Here is a 21,911-nt window from a genome sequence, read left to right as displayed (position 1 = left end):
AAGAAAGGCAAGAAACGATTAAACAAATAAAGCTGTAAAGTTGTGAAGGAGAGTACATGAATAAAAAAATCAAAGAGAGAAAGGAGAACAGTAATGCTCAGTGAAACAAGGTCTAAGGAGTAGCTGGTTTAGGGAATGGAAGAATTCATTCAAGGTCAATAGTCATATCCCCAGGCAGAGTAAATCAGCATTGGATGAGGACTTTGTATTACACCTACCCAGGCAATGCCTCACACTGCTTATGCAATGATGAGTCTCTGAGATCTCTTTATTGTACAGGCTTCCCAGGAAAGGGACATGCATACACCAGATGCAGCATCCATTATTATCAAGTGATACAGCCAGAACAGCCACCTGAACAAGAACTCAAACAAAATGGGCAACGAAGTTTGCAGAGAAGTGTCTTATAAGAATAGGGCATGTTGTAAACAGCCAGACTTGAGACAGCTAATGCTAATAAATTCTGGAAAATGGTTTACATTATCATTTTAGGTCAAATGTAAATGTAGAGGCCGAGGTGACAGCCACAACTCCCCACCGTCTATCCAACATCCCCCACAGCAATCTCCCAAGCATGGCAGAAAGGAACAATGTGTGAAAAGGAGGAAGACTTCGTTAACTTCTGGAGGAGAACAGGGACCAAGAGACAAGCTTTAGAGACATTTGGTTTATGTATGTTCAGAGGGATTTCTGTTAAAAAGAGACACACAGCAGAAAGTGGATTGTATCAACAGAGGGAAGTTTGAGTTGACAAACTGCCCCTGAGCATGTCTGGAGTGAGTAGTTCCCACACCATCAGCTTCCAAGATGGGCTACAAGCACCATAGCCCATAATGTGGAGTTTTGTTAAAAACCCTGTTTAATCCATGAAGTAGGAGAAGATATTTAAAGGTCTTCTGTGGAGAAGAAATTTGTCCATTTTGCACCTTGTATGCATTCTTGCTAAAAAATAAAATTATAAAAAAATTACAGAGCTGCAATGGTTAGTGAGCCACAGCTAGCAGAACAAGGTGCAGCCAGGAGCAGAGCAAGGAGACATTGATAGAGCTATGTCTTGGTTCCCTGCAAGACTTGACAAACACCTGAAAACTGATGCCTTACAAACTTCCTTTAAAATTGAAACCTGTCCTTTTGTTGATACCTGTCAAATCCTGGAAGAAGGGTTACACAAATTCAGATGCTACAGGATTAGGATCAGACATTTGGCAGAATAAATTAATCCATGGTTTTCTTTTAAGCCTCAGTTTTAAGCAGCTGGTTCTAGCCTTGAGGACAATATCCTAAAACATAGTCAGTCCGTGTATACAAAAATAAAGCTATCTACCTCTAAAGTGATACACTGAAGAGGATGTTGAGTGAGAGGAATCTCAGAGGGAGGTCTGATTTCATATTTTTAGTGGTAAAAGCATAAAGCATTTTTGTCGTAACAGTGTTATTTCTCATTGTACTTGCGTATTCTTATTCTGAGATTTTACTAATAAGAATGATAAATTGCAAATAATTTTTTACTCTTGAGATATTTCCAAAAAATAACTGACATTTAAAATCTGCATGCTTAGCAGGTCATTAATTACTTCATTTAAGAGTTGACAGGTCTCATGTCATGCTATACACTGTTTTTCAAACTGTCACACCCACGCTCTGCCTAAAAGCTGTTGAGTATAAGCGTCATCATTTATAATGCAAAAAGGGTATCATTGATTACGTCCTGATTATTCATCATAATGCTTTCTTTCATGTGTACTTAATCATTGTGGTTTCTTGGAATATGCAAACCTTTCAGGCAAATCTTTCTACAGAGCAATCCAAACAGCGCTCTGAACTGACACCAGCTGGGTAAATAGGGCTCGGGACTTTGGGAACAATGCAGCGGCACAAACCCCACCTACAGCCGAAGGAAACCAGCTTTGGAGGGGGGGGCTTGGGAAGGAAGGATCCGTGGGGTCTGCAGAGCTGAGGTCCGATTTCCACTGCTGAAGCAATGCATGGCCCCGGGCCCAGGTTTGCCGTGATGACTTCAGGATGACTGTGGCAAACACAGCCCTTTTCGCACAGCTGGCTTCTGCGGACCAGCCAACAAGAGCAAAAGCATCAGAAAAACATAACAGTGAGGTCAGGTAATGATTTCCACTGAAAAATTTACTTGATCGCAACTATTAGCATGTGATTTTCTAGGAAAAGCTGATGGTGCAGCAAAGTCTATACACATTTGGCCTCCAAAGAAAAGGGAACATCCACTAGCAACTGTATTGAAAATCACTGCTTCCCTCCTGAGGACTCCTAGAAGGTTTCTTTTATGGAAGAGGTTTACCGGGGTGAGCACTTCCAGTAGTCACAGAGCCATAGGCTAAAAGAGAAACTATCGTATTCTAGGGCTTTACCAGCCAAGATAAATATAAATGCTAAGTACAAACATCTGACCTCTAATTAACCAATAAATTAAAGCCACCCGGCATATATTTAACAACAAAATTTTTGAAAATCACAATTCTGGGGAGCTAGAACTGTTTCTTCCTATGCTGTTGGGGTTTTATTCCACTAATGAGTGTAATGGTGGTCAACACCTTTCTAGAACCCTGTGGAGATACTGAAGTTCTTGGGGCTGTTGTTGCTGCCAGCATCACACCTGTTCAAGTATAGACCCGATGTGTCGGAACACCCCCGTTCCCCACTATGCTGATATGCCCCATGCTGAGGATACGGGACTCTCCGCAGGCTGGAGCTGCCGGCCAGTGTCACGGGCCATGCCCACTATTTTGGGATCACACTCAGCCCAGAGCACCAGGCATTGGAGCAAAGTGGGAAGCTCACCTCAGAAATGAGTTCCACTGTGTTTGGAGCTCTACCTTTATTTCTGCCAATGTGTTTTCGAAAGGAAGCTCAAACCTTAAAATATTTATCAGTTAGAGGAGAAGAGCCTTGTGGTCCCAAGTGCTTTCAGCCTTGGGGGAAGGGGTCTGAAGAGCCAGTTTTTCTTCATCTAAAAAAGGGAGCGAGAGCATCTCTAAACACTGGCGCAGGCAATGCTTCAGCCGACGGAGATGAAATTATCCCCAGAGGGGCTGTATTTCTCCTATTAAAAAACCCTTGCTTTTCACATCTGTGAGCATTAAGCTCTGGCTATTTGGCAGATGCATAACAAAGTTATTTTAAAGGCAGAACATCATCTTGTGGGAATATCACTATGCAGTGCTAGTCAGAACAGGAGGGAAAGGTTTGCCTTTTCATTACTTATGACCTGGGCACCAAGGAGCCTTGGCTCTGTCTTCTCCTAATCTTGCTGGCCACAGTAGTCAAGCGAGGGGCAGATACAGCCCTGGTGTGATGGGGGCTGGAGGGCTGCAGCTGCAGGCACAGAAGGAGGAAGACACCTGCCTCTTCAGACCCTGGGGTATTACAGCCGCAGGCACCCAAACCAGGGACGGCACCTTCCCTCTGGTGTAGGAGGCAAGGAGGGAGTGGGACTTGGAGGTTTGATCCTACAGGGATCTTCATCACTTCAGGCAGGCCCAAAAATGCAACGCCTCGAAGGGCGGTAAAAGGAAATGCATATCATTTTAAAATGTTCTGAAGCATCTGCCATACCTTTACCAAAAATAATTAAATGGCGTATTTCAAATTATCCTCCTATTCTGTATTTGTCCTAAAGTAGACACAGCCTTAATCAGGGGTAAAGATTCTTTTGTGCTGAACTATGAGGGCTAAAAGAAATTGCTGGTGGGCTTCTCAAAATCAAGCTGCAAACAATTTTCTTCCTGAAAATCTTAATTAAACATTCTGAGCTGATTAATACATTAGGCCCACACCAAAACTCCAGACCTGATCACTCAAGGCTCAACATGAGCAGGGAAAGCCAGAACGATCTAAAAAATAGGCTGTGGCCCCTTTCTTTATGAAAAAATGCAATTGACAATTCCTTCTCCAAACACCCACCCTATCAATGGTGAGTCTGAAGGCCAGATTCTTCAGTTACAGAAAGCTTTCCCCAGGCCACCATGTAGATGGCTTCACTTAACATTAATGAATTTTTATTTAAAACGGAGCTTGCAAAAAATGTGAATTCCCTATTTGAATAAAACCTACCTACAGGAAGAAATATGCATCCACAATACATATATATCTTTCTATGGGTAATTCTACAGTCCTCAGAGGATAGGACAATGGAATTTTCCCATTTTACAGGGGAAAACTGAGACTCGCAAATATTAAAATGTTGCCCACATCCATGGAGGAGAATCAGGAAGCAGCACAGACACTGCACAGTTTGCTACCTGATCAACTGGACTCTTCCTCCCTTGCAAAATGCAGTCCTGGGGACAAGCGGACAAGGGGAAGCTATTAAGGGGTCTCCAAAATGTACAGGCCAAAAAATTCACCACCTTTAAACGCTGAAGTTACTAAAGCAGTGTCAATGTTAAGATTCAAATGGAGAACAGCATTACAGTTCATAATGGCAGAAAAAGTAACACTGATAACATTATCTGTAAGGTTAATTAATGCATAATTGTTCCTTGGAAGCCTTTTTCTTTTGTTCCAAAGCAGGTTGTTTGCCAAGCAAATGCCAATAGATGTGTGAACCACCTACAGCAAATGTTCATACAATGAAAGTTTCAGAAGTGACTGGTGATATTTGCTCAGGTATTATTTTCAGCCACCTGCGCTGAGTTTACGAAGCGGGCGGGCAGCCATCCTATCTTTTGTGTTTCCAGCTTTTGTTCCTGAGCTACCACAACTCATTCCCAACACTGAAAATAAACCTGGCTGGTTTCTTCCTCTGCCTGAAACTCAGGGCTTCCAGAAAGAGATCGTGTACCCCAACCACAAGAGGGGACTCCCTTCCTTTGAACTCTTTTATGTGCCCAGGCAGAAGCTGCATTTTGAAATTCACAGCAGTGGATTGTGATCTAGGGGATGTTTTACTAAATGTTGAATGAACATGAGAAATGGTCCAAACAGCAACATTAAACTTCCATAAGTTTTCTCTGACCACATCTTCCTGTGGCCTTGAGGTCAGCTCTCTGATAAGCCAACATGGTTATGCTATGCCCAGATGTGAAGAATTAAGGAAATGATTGCAACAGATTATGGGTGCCACCCTTGTTACAGAAAGCCATGACAGCCTCTTTTTAAAAGTCATCTTCAGTGTGACTTTACAACATACATTTCATAACAGGGAGGTAATACCTAACCTAAATCCAGAAAAGAGTGGCAGAGGAGTCAAGGCCCAGCAATGCTGGATGCCTCAGTCCAGCAGAGGAGCCAAGATTTTAAGCCACAGTGACTTAAAACAACTGTTAATACAAGCATAAGAGTGAAGGAGAAAAGAAACCTGGAAATCATGCAAAGTATGTGGATGGAGACAGCGGCCACAGCTGACAGGAAACAGGACTGTTCCCTGCTAGGAGAGGATAAGGGAGAGAGCAAGGCAGCTGTGCAGAAAGAGACTCAAATTAAACCATCATGGAAGTGATCAAAGGAGAATTTGCAGAATTGCATTCAGGGTTTCATTATTTTTCTTGGGTCTATTTCTCTTCTGCTTTTCAACAGTGAATGCGTCAAGAAATTTTTTAATGAGGCTAGCTATTCCTTACGTTTATTGTCACTTGAACCCAGGAGGATTCAGATGGAATATCTGGCCTGCCTCAGTTGCAGAATGCATCTTAATAGAAGATGTTTGGACAGCCTAAACTACATGCTCCAGCAGCTCAGTAGCTAGATAACACAGTCACACTGCCCAGGAAAGGTACCAGGCACGTAAAGAAGCTCAGTGATGGCCCAGAGCAAGGGCACATATTGACCAGTCAATATCCAAGCCCAATTTAATATAAATCGTATAGGATTCAAAGGTTGGTGCCTATTACAACAGTTTTGGCTGTCAGAGTGCGGGCTGAGGCCTGAGCTGTGATGCTATACATACATTTGACGTGGTCATCTGCTTTGTAAAGAAGTATAAGATTGCCTTTGCCATCTGCCTTCTTAATAACAAAATGGTAGTGATATATTGCAAAGTGAATCTCTTGTAAACTACAACCACCAGCAAAAGCATTAAGTGGCCCTTTTCCTGCAGTTGTGCCTTGGAACAGAGGAAAAATGCTCCAGGTTGAAAACCAACCTGAAAGACTAGTTTTTAAATGGTTTTCCAGAAAAATTTCACAGACATACAGTGCTTACACTGTAGATTGAAGCAGTTGAACATTTTCAGACACAGGCTGTGTCACTGGGTGCCTGCAGTGCCAAGAAACCTCAGAGTGCTTCATAGCAGCAGTGTGTTGCAAAGAAGACCCAGTCCTTCAATCTAAGTAGTTACTTTTTACATAAATGAGAAGTGAATTAAGGACAGAAGGCCATTTTTTTTACATAATTGCAAAAGATCAGCAAGTTAAAAATGACCAGGCTCTGACCCTGTACCGTTGTTTATAGGCAAAACTCCACAGTGCTCTTTATGGATTTCACGTGGATTTTGGTTTTTAAGTGTTCTTAAGACTTTTTCTTGTACTAGGACCCAAACGTGCTCAGTACTGTACAACCCTAGCACACAAAATCCTCCCATGCTCCAAAACATTTACAGCTGAAGTACAAAACAAGACACATGCAGGCAAGAAACACAAGGAAAAAAGTACAATTATGTGTAAGCAGCAAGGCAAAGGAGAGATGAGGTGGCTCAGCAGATACAGGCATCTCATCCTGTGTGTAATCTAGCTGGCAGTTAACAGGTGAAGACCTATTAAAGCCAGGGTAAACTACCAAAGTTGCTCCTGAATATCTTTGGGGGTTTTTGTTTTTTATTGGGGGGGAGGGGGGAGATTTTTCTGCTCTTTGAATTGAACAAGAAATTGACCCCGTATCAATATGCAAATTATAAACTGAATGACAGGCAAAATGATGCTATTTTACACTTACAGTCATGCTGTTGTTGAGCTGACAGCTAGACACCCATAAGGAGATTGCCAAGGGGCAGCAAGATTTTTGTTTGGACAGAAGGTGATGACCTGGATTAGAGAGGTGTACGTCTGACTCATCAGAACGAAGGTTAACATTGTGTTTACAAGTGAGATTATCCTGGGAGAAGATGTAGAAGACCATGGGGATGCCATCTGGAGGGACCTTGACAGGCCTGAGAGGAGGGCCCGTGCGATCCTCATGAAGATCTATATACAAGGCCAAGTGCGAGGTCCTGCACATGGGTCAGGGCAATCCCAAGCACAAATACGGGCTGGGCGGAAAATGGATTGAGAGCAGCCCTGATGAGAAGGACTTGGGGCTGTTGGTTGACGAGAAGCTCAACATGACTTGGCAATGTGCACTTGCAGCCCAGAAGGTCAACCGTATCCTGGGCTGCATCAAAAGCAGCATGACCAGCAGGTCCAGGGAGGTGATTGTCCCTCTCTACTCTGCTCTTGTGAGACCTCGCCTGGAGTACTGCGTTCATCTCTGGGACCCCAACATAAGAAGGACAAGGACCTGTTGGAGCAAGTCCAGAGCAGGGCTATGAAGATGATCAGAGGGATGGAGCACCTCTCCTTGGAAGACAGATTGACAAAGTTGGGGTTGTTCAGCCTGGAGAAGAGAAGGCTCCAGGGATAATTTATAGCAGCCTTCCAGTACCTAAAGGGGGCCTACAGGAAAGCTGGAGAGGGATTTTTTTACAAGGGCCTGTAGGGATAGGACAAGGGGTAATGGCTTTAAACTGAAAGAGGGTAGATTTAGATTAGATACAAGGAAGAAATTCTTCACTTTGAGGGTGGTGAGGCACTGGAACAGGTTGCCCAGAGAAGTTGTGGATGCCCCATCCCTGGCAGTGTTCAGGGCCAGGTTGGATGGGGCTTTGAGAAACGTGGTCTAGTGGAAGGTGTCCCTGCCCATGGCAGGAGGGTTGGAACTAGATGATCTTTAAGGTCCCTTCCAACCCAAACCATTCTCTGATTCTATGATTTCACAGATTCCAGGAGAATTATTTGTGGGGTAGAAGTCTAATGTTCAAAGTGAGTAAAATTATAAAAATCTGGCTTATAGTGGTACATCCAGCTCAAAGAAAACTTCAGCAGAACAACAGCAGCTATCTTTCTTAACCCTGCCACTTATTTGCCCCATGACCTGTTTGAGCTAACTCTTTGTCATGTTTTATATTGCAGCAGGTACAGAAAATTCATAAGATGCAAAAGGGAGGGTTTGTTTGATTTGGAAAGTAGTGTGGTAAATTCCACATTTAGCATTACAATTAAAAAAAAAAAAAAGTGCACTGTGCACTGCCCTTTTAAGTGAATAGCACTGTTGCCAAAATACAGCTAATGTCTCAGCGTATCAACTCACCGTTGGTCCTGATAGTCTTCCCTGCCACCTGCTGTCATTTTCCTCGGCACTGGGATGTACAGCTCTCCACCGCTGCATTGGGAAGGAGGAGGCTTTTGGCACCTCATATCCAGTGAGCATGTCATCAACCAGGACGGCAGCTCTTCCACGTGCAGCGCCTGACAGCACAGGACACAAGCAATCCTACATTGCAGAAAACCACGACGTGTCATCAAAGATCTTATCTTCAAGGAATTGTTTGCTCTTCAGAGCGGAAGTGTGCCGTTATCTTCAAATATTCAAGACGGGTGTTTCCCACATCCCTTCAGAACGAGTGAAAACAGATGGAAACCTCAACACGGGAAGAGGCGCACTTGCCAGAGTGGCTTTTCCTCATCTAGACGCTCATGTTCAGTGTGCTGCTCCGGCAGCATTAAGCAGTGGGTGGGCCACATGACTGGCTGCTACTACTTCAAGAGTTAGGTTTATTTTTTTTTAGCTCAGGCTGGAGAAGTTCACATTTTAAGGTCCCAAGGTCAGTGCTACTCCCAATGACACTCTGAAAAGCACAGCATCTTCTCGTCACAGAAAGAATGAGATCTACAGAAAATGGCAACAGAGCCCTTGCAGATGCTAAGAAAACTGGTTAAGAGCCACACCACACACGTTAGGGCCTGTTGCATGCATCTGTCCCATTGCTGTTGCATTCTGCATGGGGCATAAGAGGCGATTGGCTCAGGAGACTAACAGGTTCAAAATATTCTGTGTGTAAGCAGAACTAAGACAAACGGAACTGCACTGTAACTCTCTATTGCTAGACGAGGGTCCGTCTCCCACCATTTAGTGGTACAAAGTCAGGACACAGTAAATGGCATTTGTTCCATTGAGTTATAAAGTTTTGCCCAGAAATTTGCTGTGTTAGCATCCGACTGAAACATATAACTGCACTGTGGACTAACACTGCGGACTGAGCAGTGCTCAGCTGCCAGGTGAACCCAGAGAGTGCCTAAATCCTACAGACTTCACATTAAAACATGTCATAGAGCGAAGATGCCCTGGCAATGCAAGAGACGTGGAGGTGGTTGTTTTGTGATTCATGCAGACCTCTAGGTGTGTGCAACACAGGGATGAAATGGAAACATCCTCATCTGGTAGACTTTAGCCCTGCATAGGTTGCACAAGGCAGTATGAGAGCCAAGGCAGTGCTGACCAAAATGCAGCAGCTCATGTCCGGACAACTAATTGATACTGCAGTCAAAAAAATGTGTCTATGCCTTGTTGTAGGCATTAACCAAGATAACTTTCAGATAGCTAAATCCTATTCTGATTAACTGGATGGCTAAGCAGGAATCCATGTGAATCACTGAGATCATTAATACCTCCAATCATCTGAGAACCGACCAACTTCTCAGACCGGTGCTGCAGGCTGCTTCCCGACACGCCTGTCAGCACTGGAGCCAGCACTGCATCAGCTCAGGTATGTTTGCAGGAGCTGTCGTAACACATATCTCACGTCCTGTTTCCTTGATACAGTCCTCTGTAAATCAGTCAGAAGTGTAATAAAAAAAATATTATTACAGTGAAAAAGCTGTAATGTTCTTGTCTTTAAGACATTTCTTTGGCTCCGTACCTATGTTGGAAGGGTAAGCTGTGAGATCACCTTTGCTTTGGACTCTCAAAGGTGCCTAAGGCAATCAGGCACTTGACACACATTGATTTTCTTTGGGCACGCCTTGCACACCTTTGAAAACCCTTTTCCAAACAGATGTGTCCCCCTGGAAGTGTGACCATGCTAGGAAAGGCACTGGCTTTACACTTCTTGCTGTCTCCCAGCACAGGCTTGCAGTTCCCTTACACCACTCAGTGAGAGCCAGCTGCGATGTTACAGTAAGCTACTTTTTTTAATTACTCTGCTGGTCTGTACACATTGCAAAAGTATATCAGCGCTGAGGTTTTCGTGGTAAGCTGGGAGAGGAGTTAACAGCATACTACTAGCACTATCTAACCTCAGTTGTTTTATCCCAACATGGCTGTGGTTTGGTCTTCAAACAAGCCAAAAGATAAGCAAATATCTGATGTGACCCCTCTTGCATCATGTATATTTTATGAAAGCAAACAGCACTGTGTAACGTTGTGATTCATACCTCACTGCTGAATACTCAACAGAGTAATCACTACCCCAGAACAGGTGTTGCAAGTGCTTTTATTCCTCCTCCAAATGAACAACAAATATGAGCAACGGTGAAGGAATCCCATGCAGAGATTGCTGGAGGCAGAGAGTAAACGTCTGCTCTCCCTACAGCCAAAACAATGTCCAAAGGATCCTGTATGGGTTTTGCTCCAGTTCTCACAGGCAGGTAACCAGACAAAAGACAGGTAAAGAGTACATAGTGGTAGACCTAGGAGAAGTCAGCTTTTCTGATTGCTGTTCCCTGTTCACTAGCACCCCAGAGTTTTATTTCCATAATTGTTCATTTGGTTTCTTCTTAAAATAATGCATGGACTACACAAACAGGAGAATCTTATTTCAGAGAAGCATCTCATTGCAAAGGCATCCTGGAAAGAGCAGAAAAAGGCAAAAAACATCATTCACGTCATTAGTGGAATCACGCAAGTCCAAACCTAAAAACAATTGCGCATAGTTCTCAGCTCCCTTGAGACCTGACATTTAAATCTCATATATATTTCCTGAAAGTCTTACAAGAGCTTCTTAAAAATATGCTTGTCTGCAGCTAAGTGATGAAGCACCAAATCCAAGCCATACACACCAAGAATCTTAAACCAACTATTTGTTAGTATTCACTATTTTAAATAATTTTAAATTAAGAAATGAAAATTTGAGTAAGAGACACACCAAGCCAAGGTTACTAATATGATTTTTAAAAACTTGCATTTAGGTCTCAATACATCTGGAGGAGAATTATAAGGTAGAAATAAAATACCATTTTGTTTTGAGATGGACTTTTAGGATCCTAAGGTCCTGAAATGCCACCAAAATCCACTAAACAGGTCATATTTTTCTTTTAAACATTACAGGATTTTAAATGAGGTGCAGTTTAAGAAGGAGTAGGACACTGTTACAGTGCCAGTGCTTTTCCCTTAAAAGCTTATCCTACTAAATAAAATTTGTTACCCAGAAAGGATTTGCCAAAGAAAGGCTCCTTAAGACTTAAATAATAAAAATGTTGAGCAAATCTTAAGTAAGTCTGTTCTTAAGTCACAAAGTTAGACAGCTTAGAGCAGACACAGGAGACTTGTACATATTAATAAGCACAGTTGCCTAGATAAAGGGGTAGACACCACAAGTTTCCAAACTGCAACCCTATCACCTGCTAATGTGTGGGCTTTGCACTGCATTTTTGGTCCTTTGGAAACAACTGCAGATCAGTGCCAATTCCTTCTTTTGTTTCAACTTTCTCAAATTTATTGCAGTACCACAGTATTAATCTGTTTTTCTGAGAAGCTGTATTATAATTTCCTTTCATTCTGCCATGAATAATTTGGTTTGTTAGTTGGAGTTCTCTCTCAAGTTAATACTCTGCAAAATCAGAAACAAGCTATTTTACTGCTCTCAATCAGAGTGCTCCTCGAGCACTGTGCTAGTCCAACCCCACGGACCTCTTTCAGAAATTAGCTGTGATGAACTAGCTCTATTGTGAGCTGCATTACTGAAAAATATAATGGCCTGATCACATTTTCAGCTGCTTTGGATAAGAGTTTAGCACACAAGTTATCCATTCAGGAAGTAGAAATTGCCTCCTGTGCCCAATTTGTGGCTTACGGACATATAATGCACCTTTCGTGGTTATAGAACTAGAAGCGTGTGAGCAGCAAAATGTACATTGGTGAGGCTACCATAGCATACACTGGTGAGGCTACCATCTGGCGGTTTCTGAATATAAAAACATAGGAAGAAATGACAATTCTGTATGGGAACTAAGATAATTTGTCCCAATGTCCAGTCTCTGACAGCAGCCAGGACAGATGCTCAAGGGAAAAGCATAAGACAGAGAACAAGCATGATGGTCTTGTTCCAGTCTGCATCGAGACCATCAGTTCTGTCCTTGTCTTGACCCTTTTGGAAACCATTTCTCTTTTTGGTCTCCAGGACCTCTTGTGGCTATAAGCTCAATAAACCAATTACGCACTACTGTGAAAAACTTTTCCCTTTTGTTTTTTGCTTTATAATCCCACTAGGCACCCCCTACTGCTTGTGTTTTGAGAAAGAATATTTAATCTTTCCCTATCTGCCTACCCCATGTTATTCAAGATTTTATAGTCTCCTATCATAACCCTTTCCTATCTCATTTGACTGTTTTCCCAAACTTATGAAAATTGGTATGTTTAAACTTGCTTTCTGCATGGACCATTTCAGTCCCTGGTCTTCTCTTTACCTTTGCTACTTTTGCTGCATGCAAGAAGGGATAACCAAAGAAGCATGTACTATATTATTTGTATTATATTGCATTATACTACACTATACTATGCTATGCTATGCTATATTATTCCTATCTCAAAGGAGGTACACTCATGAGTTATAGAAAGGCCAAAAAATGCTCTGTTCATTCCCTGTCCCTTTCCCAGTAATCTCTAATAGCCTATTTGCCTTTTTGACTGCTGCTGAGGACTGAAGCAGTATTTTCATATCCCACAACCCAACAGTCACAAGGTGACACCAGTATCCTGAAGGCAGTCAAATCCCCAATTTAAATATCCCATTGACTTCAAAGTGTCTCAGCTGAAGAACAAATGTGCAACGGAGTGAATCTGTTCCTGAAGAAAGGGCTGAAATATGGCCTGCGCATCTCTTAGTTCCTATTCAAATAGCTCGTGTTAGAAAGTAAGTGGAAGAACAGCTATGTTGCACAGAACTGAATTTAACCCCAAATAGTTTGAACTGCCAGCCAGTTCTAGTTGGCATGAATTCAGCAAGAAAGACTCTGATTCATTTATTTAACCTTAAAAGGTCAGAAACAGTGCACTTTTGGCAGATACAAATGCTTTTTGCTCATTCTGACTGTAAACAAACTGTTCTAGGAAAGGAGGCAGCACTCCCTACCTCCACTTTGTTTGTTCCTGATGGCTTTCTGCAGATCTGCATGGCTCTGAAACACGGAAGTTATACTGCAGAGCATGGACATATATTGTCTGGGAGGGGCACTAAGATGAATTAATTCCATCAGTAAAATATTTCAATCTGAGTTCAGTTGTATGCATTGTGAAAGGGAGATGAACATTTGGAAATGGACCCTAAAATAATCTTAGAATTACACATACTTAATTATAAAAATTATATTTTAGCTACTAAAACATATTAAGAATTATTAAAGCAAGTGAAAATATACATTTGTAGAATTTCTAAGCTCTAAAACATTATGTACAAATCAGAGCAACTAACTTAAAGAAAAAAACAACTTTGCCTCAAATCAAAGAAGTCTTGATCTTGGTTGGAACTTCAATGTGCTTTCAAATATAACAAATCAATTAATCACAGCCCAGGTCACAGGTTTTATTTAAAAGGCTGTTTAAAAACATAACCCATTGGCTGGCACCTGGGGAAAGCTACATAGCAAACTGATATTGCGCTACACAAAAGCAGCCCATCATTTCTGCAGAACGCTGCTGCTGTGAAAAAGTGCATCACATACTCAGAAGTGATCATTCATGTGAAAACCAAGACTAATGCTTCTGAAACACTCGTAATTATTGCATACACTCTTCTCTTTCCTATATGCCTCGCAGTCACATCTGTATCTTTCTCAGCACGGAGAACCAGTCTGCGCTCCTCTGTCGCCTATGTTTTCAGCACAGTGATTCTTTTTCTTTCTTTTCTTTCTTTCTCTCTTTCCCTTTCTCTCTTTCTCCCTTTCTTTCTTTCTCCACCCCCGCATCTCTGACACACTAGGGTACACCTTTCAGCACTGCCAGGTTCATTGGCACAAGGCAGTTCCCAAGTCACCATCTAGAGATGGATCCAGACTACCGAATCTAGACTGACTTGAAACACCCCAAAACCTCCAGGTTTTAGACCCAGAGTCCTTATTTGGATCCATCGCTGCTGCGCCCTTCTACGTCTGAAGGATGCTCTAACGTCTCCACGGGCCTCTGTGGTTCCTCACACCTTTTCACTGACCACGCAGCCCTGCACGCATTGCGCATGAAGTAAGAACTTAAGTGAAGTAAGGCTGAGCTATTCTGCTGGGTCTGGCATCACACCCTCTCCTTCTGGTGAAAAGATTTGACTGGCACTTTTTTGTAAGAGACTGATCATTTCTCATGCACATCACCAAGTCCTCAGCTCCATGTGTCAACAGAGAGGAGAAAAACAAAGGGTTCTTTGTGCATTTATTGTTCTGCTGATTGGTGACAAAAATAAAGCAAAACATTCCTGAATACTCTCACACAAGATTTGCAAGAAGACAACAGTAACTGCCTGAGGAAAATAATTAAACAAGGCCCACAAAACTTTTGGGGATAGAAGACTGTCGCAGCTTGTCTTTAATTTTGCTCATGATCTTGCATAGTTTTGTTAACTAATTGCGCTATTGGCTTAGGAATCTCTGATGTGGCGTTAATTTGGGAACTGTAGAAAAGTGACAATCATCAGAGCTGCAGCAGACGTGGCTGAACAGCTTAAGTCACAAGCTGCAAAAAAACCTGGTATTTCCTATTGAATTCTGCTCACCAAGAACAGGACCCCATCCCTACACACAGGAGAGAGCGAGCTCCCATCGCAGGCGAACGAGAGAGAGAAAACGCCAAGTAATAGAAAAACCCAAGTTATTCCGCAGGTAGCAAAATTAACAACCCCCCATTTCCTATGGGTCCGCATCTGCCGTTCCCAGCAGCCCAGTGCCCCCCGGGCTGGAAGCAGCCTGGCTCCCTGCGCCCCGAGCTCTGTGCTGCAGCGCAGGGGGAGCGGGTGGAGGGGTGCGGGCTGGAGGGTGGCAGCCCTCCACCCCCCGAGCCCCCAGCAGCCTTTCTAGCGCTTTGAGGGACAGCCATGACCCTGGTTAGCGCCTTCGCTCCCCTCTCCCAACCTCTGAGCTGACTCTGTTCACTTGTAGCCCGCTGCATACCCCACAGGCACCCCAAAAGGGTCCCCCATCGGCCTCCAAACACCGAATTTAGCTTACCAAGTCTCTGGTTGCAACTACACAAGCCTTATCTGACCTCCCCAGGCCAACAGTCCCACGATGACCCAGTGCAAAACCCGCAGTCCTTCATGGAAGGAAAGTAACTTAATTCATTTCTGATACAAAATAAAACAAACACAGCATTGTTTGCAAATAAGCCGTGATTTCTCTCCCATGGGATTACACTATGTTTTGAAGGGCGTGCTGACGTTTAAAAGGAAACTGTAGGTATATGCATGTGTGTTTGTTTATATATTGTACATACACAGCCATCTCACTATAAGCACTGTTTCTCAGGGCATCATCTATATGAATGGCAGCATTTTGTTTAACTGTAGCAAACCAAGCCACACAGCATAGTTTTCTTGCAGGAGATAGCCAGGATTTTAGTATTTCATTAATTTCTGGTGAGATAACCAAGATGCTACACTTCAGAGCTGCCCACAGCCTCTGCTTGTTGCAGAGCTCAAAGCCTCCATTTATGGAAGCAAGCCTCTAGCTTGCATGGAAAAATCATTCTTTGCTTCTGATTATTGTAAAGAAAATTTGAGTTTAGTACAGCTGGAAACCAGAGGGCTAGTAAAACACTACCAAAAATCAGCACAGGTTTTTTTCATGTAATCTTGACATTTTCAGGCCAGCCTTGTGATGGCAGGGAGAGGCAGATGTCAGGCCCTTAGGCGACAGTAAAGGTGCTCTCTGAAGAAGATTTCAGCAATTTTGCCTTTTCTAGAAAGACCTCCAAGCGGTGCTAATTTTCTCTGGTCCAGCAGCCGGCAAGAGATGGCAGAAGAAAAGAGCCTTGCCTGTCATGCAGACCTTGATGGCAGAGGCCAGCCCAGTGGTGCCTTGTTGCAGGAAGAAGGGAGAAGTCATCCCCGTGGGGTGCCAGGGCACAAGGGGGTTTCCCTCACAGCAGAAAGGAGCCAGGCAGCCATCCTCCGCTGGAGCAGCATCCCATGGAAAGCCACATGCTCACTTGTCTCTTTTTTTTTCTTTTTTGTTGGGCACACCGTGGTACCGCCAAGTCATTGCTGTGTTTCAGGTGGCTGGAAGAGGTCTTGTTTACTGTAGAGAACTGCTGCCTTCAGGGCTTTGCACCAGTGCTGAGGGAGCTCCGGCATCACCTTGGAATTTCAGATGTTGGGAATTGCTGGGTGAGGGCATTAGTGACTTTTCCAGATGCGAGGTCTGCAGCCAGCAACAAGAAGCTCACCTCCGGGGCAGAGGGACATTTTGCACTCCTGATCTGTGCTACCAGGCTGTTAGCCTGCTGCAGAATTAGCCATCACCAACACTGAAGGTAAAAGAACCCCTCAATGGGCATTTTGTTAACTATAAAATCAAAGTTAAAATTATTAAAAGATGGGAATCAGTTACACTTAACATACTGTTAGGATTTAAAATGCTGAGGAGCCCAGCAGTGGCATTTTTAAGCAGTGTTTGAGGCTGTTAGTGGCTCTGAGAGCTACTATTCACCTGCTCTTGTGTCCTCCACTCCCTGGTATTGGGCTTTACTTGGCACTAGGAACATCCTCGCTCTGCAGACTTGAACCACAGTGTTAATGTAACATGCTGTCTGTCCTTTGTCTTGAAGACCAAAAAGCACAGGGGCAGAGGTGACATGAGCAATAATACATTTGCACAATTGCATTAGGGGAAAGCTGATTTATTGCAAGGCGATCTTCAAGGGAGACATTACTTAGAAAGAAGACATCAGAAGAAATACATGTCTAAATACAAACGCAGATGAAATGCAATAGCCACAGTTATCATTCAGAAGATCTGAATCTTGCCAACAAGCAAAACCACAATAAATGGCTAATAAAAACGAATCTCTGTAAAGCATAAAAAAATGTACATTACCATTATGTTGTGGTTAATTCTCAGACAATACTGCAAAATAAGAGTGAAGTGTTACTTCCTGTCATTTAAAGGAAAAGAAACCCAAACACCAAGAATTCTTCAAGCTAAGGAATGCAGACGTACATCATGTCTGCAAGAATCATAAAAAGATCAAATGTAATATTTTCTTTTAGTGCAGACAACTGCTTTGAGATTTTCCATTCAGACAGCCTTGAAAACCGCCTCCAGCATTTGCCAATTACTACTGACAAATACCATTTGGTAGTGAGTGATGTTTTAAGTGAAATAAAACAGTGAAGAAAACTGAACATGATGAAAGGATTTTTTTTCTCCCTCTGAAGTGACTGTAAGTTATATATTCACAAGGTAGGGTTTACGCTTCCTGCCAGTGACAAATTCCATGTGATGTTGAGCGCAGAGGTGAAGTTTGTTTGACAGTAATAGGAAAGGAAGACAAAACTCGTTTTCATGTTCTTTTAAGCAGTCAGATATTTTCTAGCTATAAACAAAGGAAGACTTGCTAGTACCTCTGTTCCACATCATTCTTCATAATATAAGTGCACTAATGGAGAGAATGATTCTCTAGTATTGAAGTGGTCAGAGTGTAAAGAGGGCGTACAGTGGGGCTTTCTGTCAGCAGCACTTGATTTACATATAAGCTGCAACCTGAAACCAGTAACAACCAGCATATACTGTAATTTTTAAAATATTTGTCAGTCATGGAGAGCTTCAAGACAGGTAAAAACAGCTCGAGCTATATGTCTGGAAGAGGTGTTTAAAGAATGATTTAAATAACTGACTATTAGTCATCTTTTGACCTTTTCTCCTTTTAAACACAGGATTGTGGTCCATTTAGCTCTACATTTACTACCTAAGACTGTCAAGAGTGTCTCAGGTCCTTGTACCAGGGTATCTGCTCGCTGCATCATCTCTAACTTTACTCCACCAGAGGCAGGCAAGTATTTAGGAGGGAGGAACTGTGGCACAGAGACCCCAAAGCCCAAACCCTCAGAGATATCCCCACCCTGATCTCTGCCTGGCCTGGGCTCACAAAGCATCAAACCTGTCTTGCCTGTTGCCCCTAGGACTCCAAGTTACCAGAAATTTGCCTCTTCCTCCCAAGGGAAGCAGCATCTTTTTCTAACTAGTACAACACTGCGTAGCTGCAGCAGCTGTTTTCTGAATTATCCAAGTAATGCTCACATTTTCCCCCCTACTTGACATTCAACAGTTGCATATTGTTATTGACTTAGATTCAAATCTTACTTTCATCTTGAACCAGTGGGGAAAGCAGGGGGGAAACTCCAGAGAATGTGGGTACATTAAGAACATTTTTTGTGCTGTTTCATTTTGCAATGGTCTGGGGTTTCTTTGTTTCACAATTCTCTGCACGTTTTCTCTAACAAAAACATTTTATTTTGAAATTAGGAATGCTTAACCCATTTTTTTTCCAGTGCTGCTTTTTTTTTTTTTTTTTTTTTTTAAGGTGAGGGGGAGTCTTTATCCTCTTCAGGTGATTCTCCCAAGAATTTTGAAAAATATGTTAATAAAAATAATCAATGCTGTGATACGAGTTTCCACCTACTTTTGATGTTACAGCTCAAAACTTCAGCAGGGATATTCCTTCAGACTTCAGGGAAGAACTGCTGCCTCAGGCTCCCCGATTATTCTCAGGGAAGCACAAACCACGGACTCACTTGCCAACAAGCCCCACAAGCATGAACGTGGTGGCTTTGTTGTGCACATGTGGCTTTATTTATAAGGCCCAGGTGGCCAGAGCATGTACAGGTGACATGTATTAGACTGTGCATGGGGGCAGATCAATTGCCTGGCACACATACATTAAGACCAGCATGTGCACGTCTCATTGGACATAAAAACCCTTTCCTGCGCTGCTCAACCGTATAGATCTGACTGGTCAGGCACACTCCAGTCACTGCTGTGGCAAAGGAGCTCTCTGCCTTCTGGAAGTCCCAGAGTAAGAACCAAATTCTGCTTTTTCCACCTGAACAAGTCCTTTCAGTAAAAAGTCAGGCATATGGCAGCTTAACCACGGCACTTCAGCTGTGCCAGGTGCTGTTCCTCTATGGCTTTGCCTCTGTGCTTGCACTGGGGGAGATTAAGAGCTACCTCCAGGGTGAGCAGACTGAAGTGGTGCAAACCCTGTGACCGTGAGACTTCCACCTACCCTGCAGGATGCTATCCCAGCCACAACTCAAGTGTAATGCACTTCAAGAGAGCCAAGGCTGGGGTATACATCTGCTGAGAGACTGAGCACTACCATACCTAGCCACCTCTTACCCTGTCCAGCCACACTGCACAGAGGGGAGTTTGAGCTCTTGCTCCCTCGCGTTCTCACTCAGCTTTCCCCAAGTGCAGGAGTTCAGCCTACACCCTGGTGCTTCCAGTGCAAAGGGTAGGTTGGAAGAGGAGTCATGCTCTCTGATCCTCCTACCAGGCTGTAGTAACTCCCCGGTAATTGCAACACAGTTTGTTCTTTTCTTGAAAAAAAAAAAAAAAAGAAAATAAAGTTTGAACCCACATAAACCAATTTCTGTCAGCAAGCTTTGGACTACAACTATGCCTAATGAAGCCCTGAGGCCAGATATCAAAGGCAAGGTGTAACTCCGTTCAAGCCAGGTGGAATTAACTCAGCATAAAATAGACATGGGATGAACTGATTTTTCACAGTTCTTGCTGGAAGCAGCCAGGGACAGAGACAATGTTAAGTCTCCTGAGGTGCAGACCAGACAGATCTGCTGTGCTTCTCAGGGCCTGTGCCAAGCATACATGGTTCTCCACCTGTATCTAGAAAGGGAATGGCCAGTCCCATATGCAGGGACTTCTTTGGAGGAGTACAAGCACCCATCAATGCCACTGTCTCCAACATAGTTAAGCTCAAGGTCGGGCTCAAAATTTCTGACTTCCTATTGTGATTTTAGCCTGGATGCATGAGAAAACAAATCTCTATCTTTCTCAATATGCTACTCTCCCCTTCCACTCTCACATATTTTCTGAACACGTTAGCCAATTTCTATCAAATCTGACGTAAAAGAGCAGTCTCAAACACCACACCTATGCTGTCTTTGTGAATGCTGTTGGCTGTATGCTGAAATGCCCAGCTCTCTGACCATCCACACCATCTTAGCTTTGGAGCATATTCAAAGGAGTCATCGTGACAGCACCCCATTTGAAACCCCAGAGGAAATCTGGGGACTGCTCATTGCTTTCTGTTTCCTCCAGTACACGTTCCCTACCTCACTAGACAGCTGCACACCCAAGGGCATCCCAGCCAGAGCAGCTCACATCCTCCAAGTCCTATTCCATACAGCAGGGTAACCCCACTAGTGAGTGATGGTGGGAGACATTACATGCCTCTCCATGATAGAGAGGCTGACTACACTGCTGTACCAGAAGCCTGACATGAGAGATTTCCCACTCGGAAACACTGAGGGATCCACATCCATCTCCATCTGCACATGACAGTATGGAGCAGCGAGACACCCAGATTCACCAGCACAACCAAAAGGCTCCCTCTGTCACTGCAGCTCTGGCACAAACAGCATTCTTTCTCCCCTGTCCTTCAGCCTAGGGCACCTGCTCTAATACTGCAGAAAAAATGCCAAACCAGGGTTACACAGCCAAGTAAACCAAATAGCCCTGCTCTCATGAAGCTAGGATAGCCACAGCATGGCATGCACACACACACACACACACTTACTTGCCTAACGCTATAAAATTTTCTAAGGGTTACTGTCCAGACTGTATGTTTACCCCTCTCACCTTCCCACCTCCCTCTCACTCTGCACAGAAATGGCCACCCTGTCCACTACACCGTTTCTGATGGGGCAGCAGGACTGTCCAGTGATCTATATGGACTTACAGGCAGAGAAAAGCCAAAGAGATGTGTGTGCTCTTTATTAGCGTACAAAACATTCCCTCTCCAGTGGGACCACTCGGCCCCTCCTGTCCTTGCCCACCCCTCCCCTTCTGCCTCCGCAGCCCACCCCACACTGCACTCCTAGCAGGCCTTTAGGTGTCTCCCATGAGCTACACAGTGTTTTCCCCATCCTGAGCCAGGGGCTGGCTAGCCCAGCATCTAAGTACTCATCAGAAACAGTTCAGAGGAGCATGAGTCATCTTGGGATGGCATGGTCCCTTCTGATCTCTCACCAACATCCTCTACAGGCCAGCCCACCCACACCAAGCATCTCTGTCCATGCAGAGTTCATCTTGTGGGAAGGATACACAAATTCACTGGCACTTTCTTGCTGCAAAGAGGGCTGGCTTCTTAGGGATGGAGATACAGGCTCTGGATGCCAGCCCAGGCAGGCTGGTACAGACAGGCATGGCACCAGCTTCATGCTGAGACTGTCCCTCTGTCCTCTCCATAGTCATCATTGCCTGCCAAGGGTCAAAAGAGCCAAACTGCCACTGCCAGCTCCTTCCACAGCAGCCCCAGCAGGAGGGAGCTACTAAAATAGCACATCCAGTGCCCCTTGGATATATCTGCAAGGGATACAGTGCTCATTTAACAATTTCTCCAGCCCAACTCTGGCATCTTCATGGAGAGGTAAAACACTGGACACAGCTGGCCCTGCTAGACTTGGAACAAGTACA

The sequence above is a fragment of the Buteo buteo genome, chromosome 8 (assembly GCF_964188355.1).
Source record: "Buteo buteo chromosome 8, bButBut1.hap1.1, whole genome shotgun sequence".
Taxonomy (NCBI): Eukaryota; Metazoa; Chordata; class Aves; order Accipitriformes; family Accipitridae; genus Buteo; species Buteo buteo.
This window is presented reverse-complemented; position numbering follows the sequence as displayed.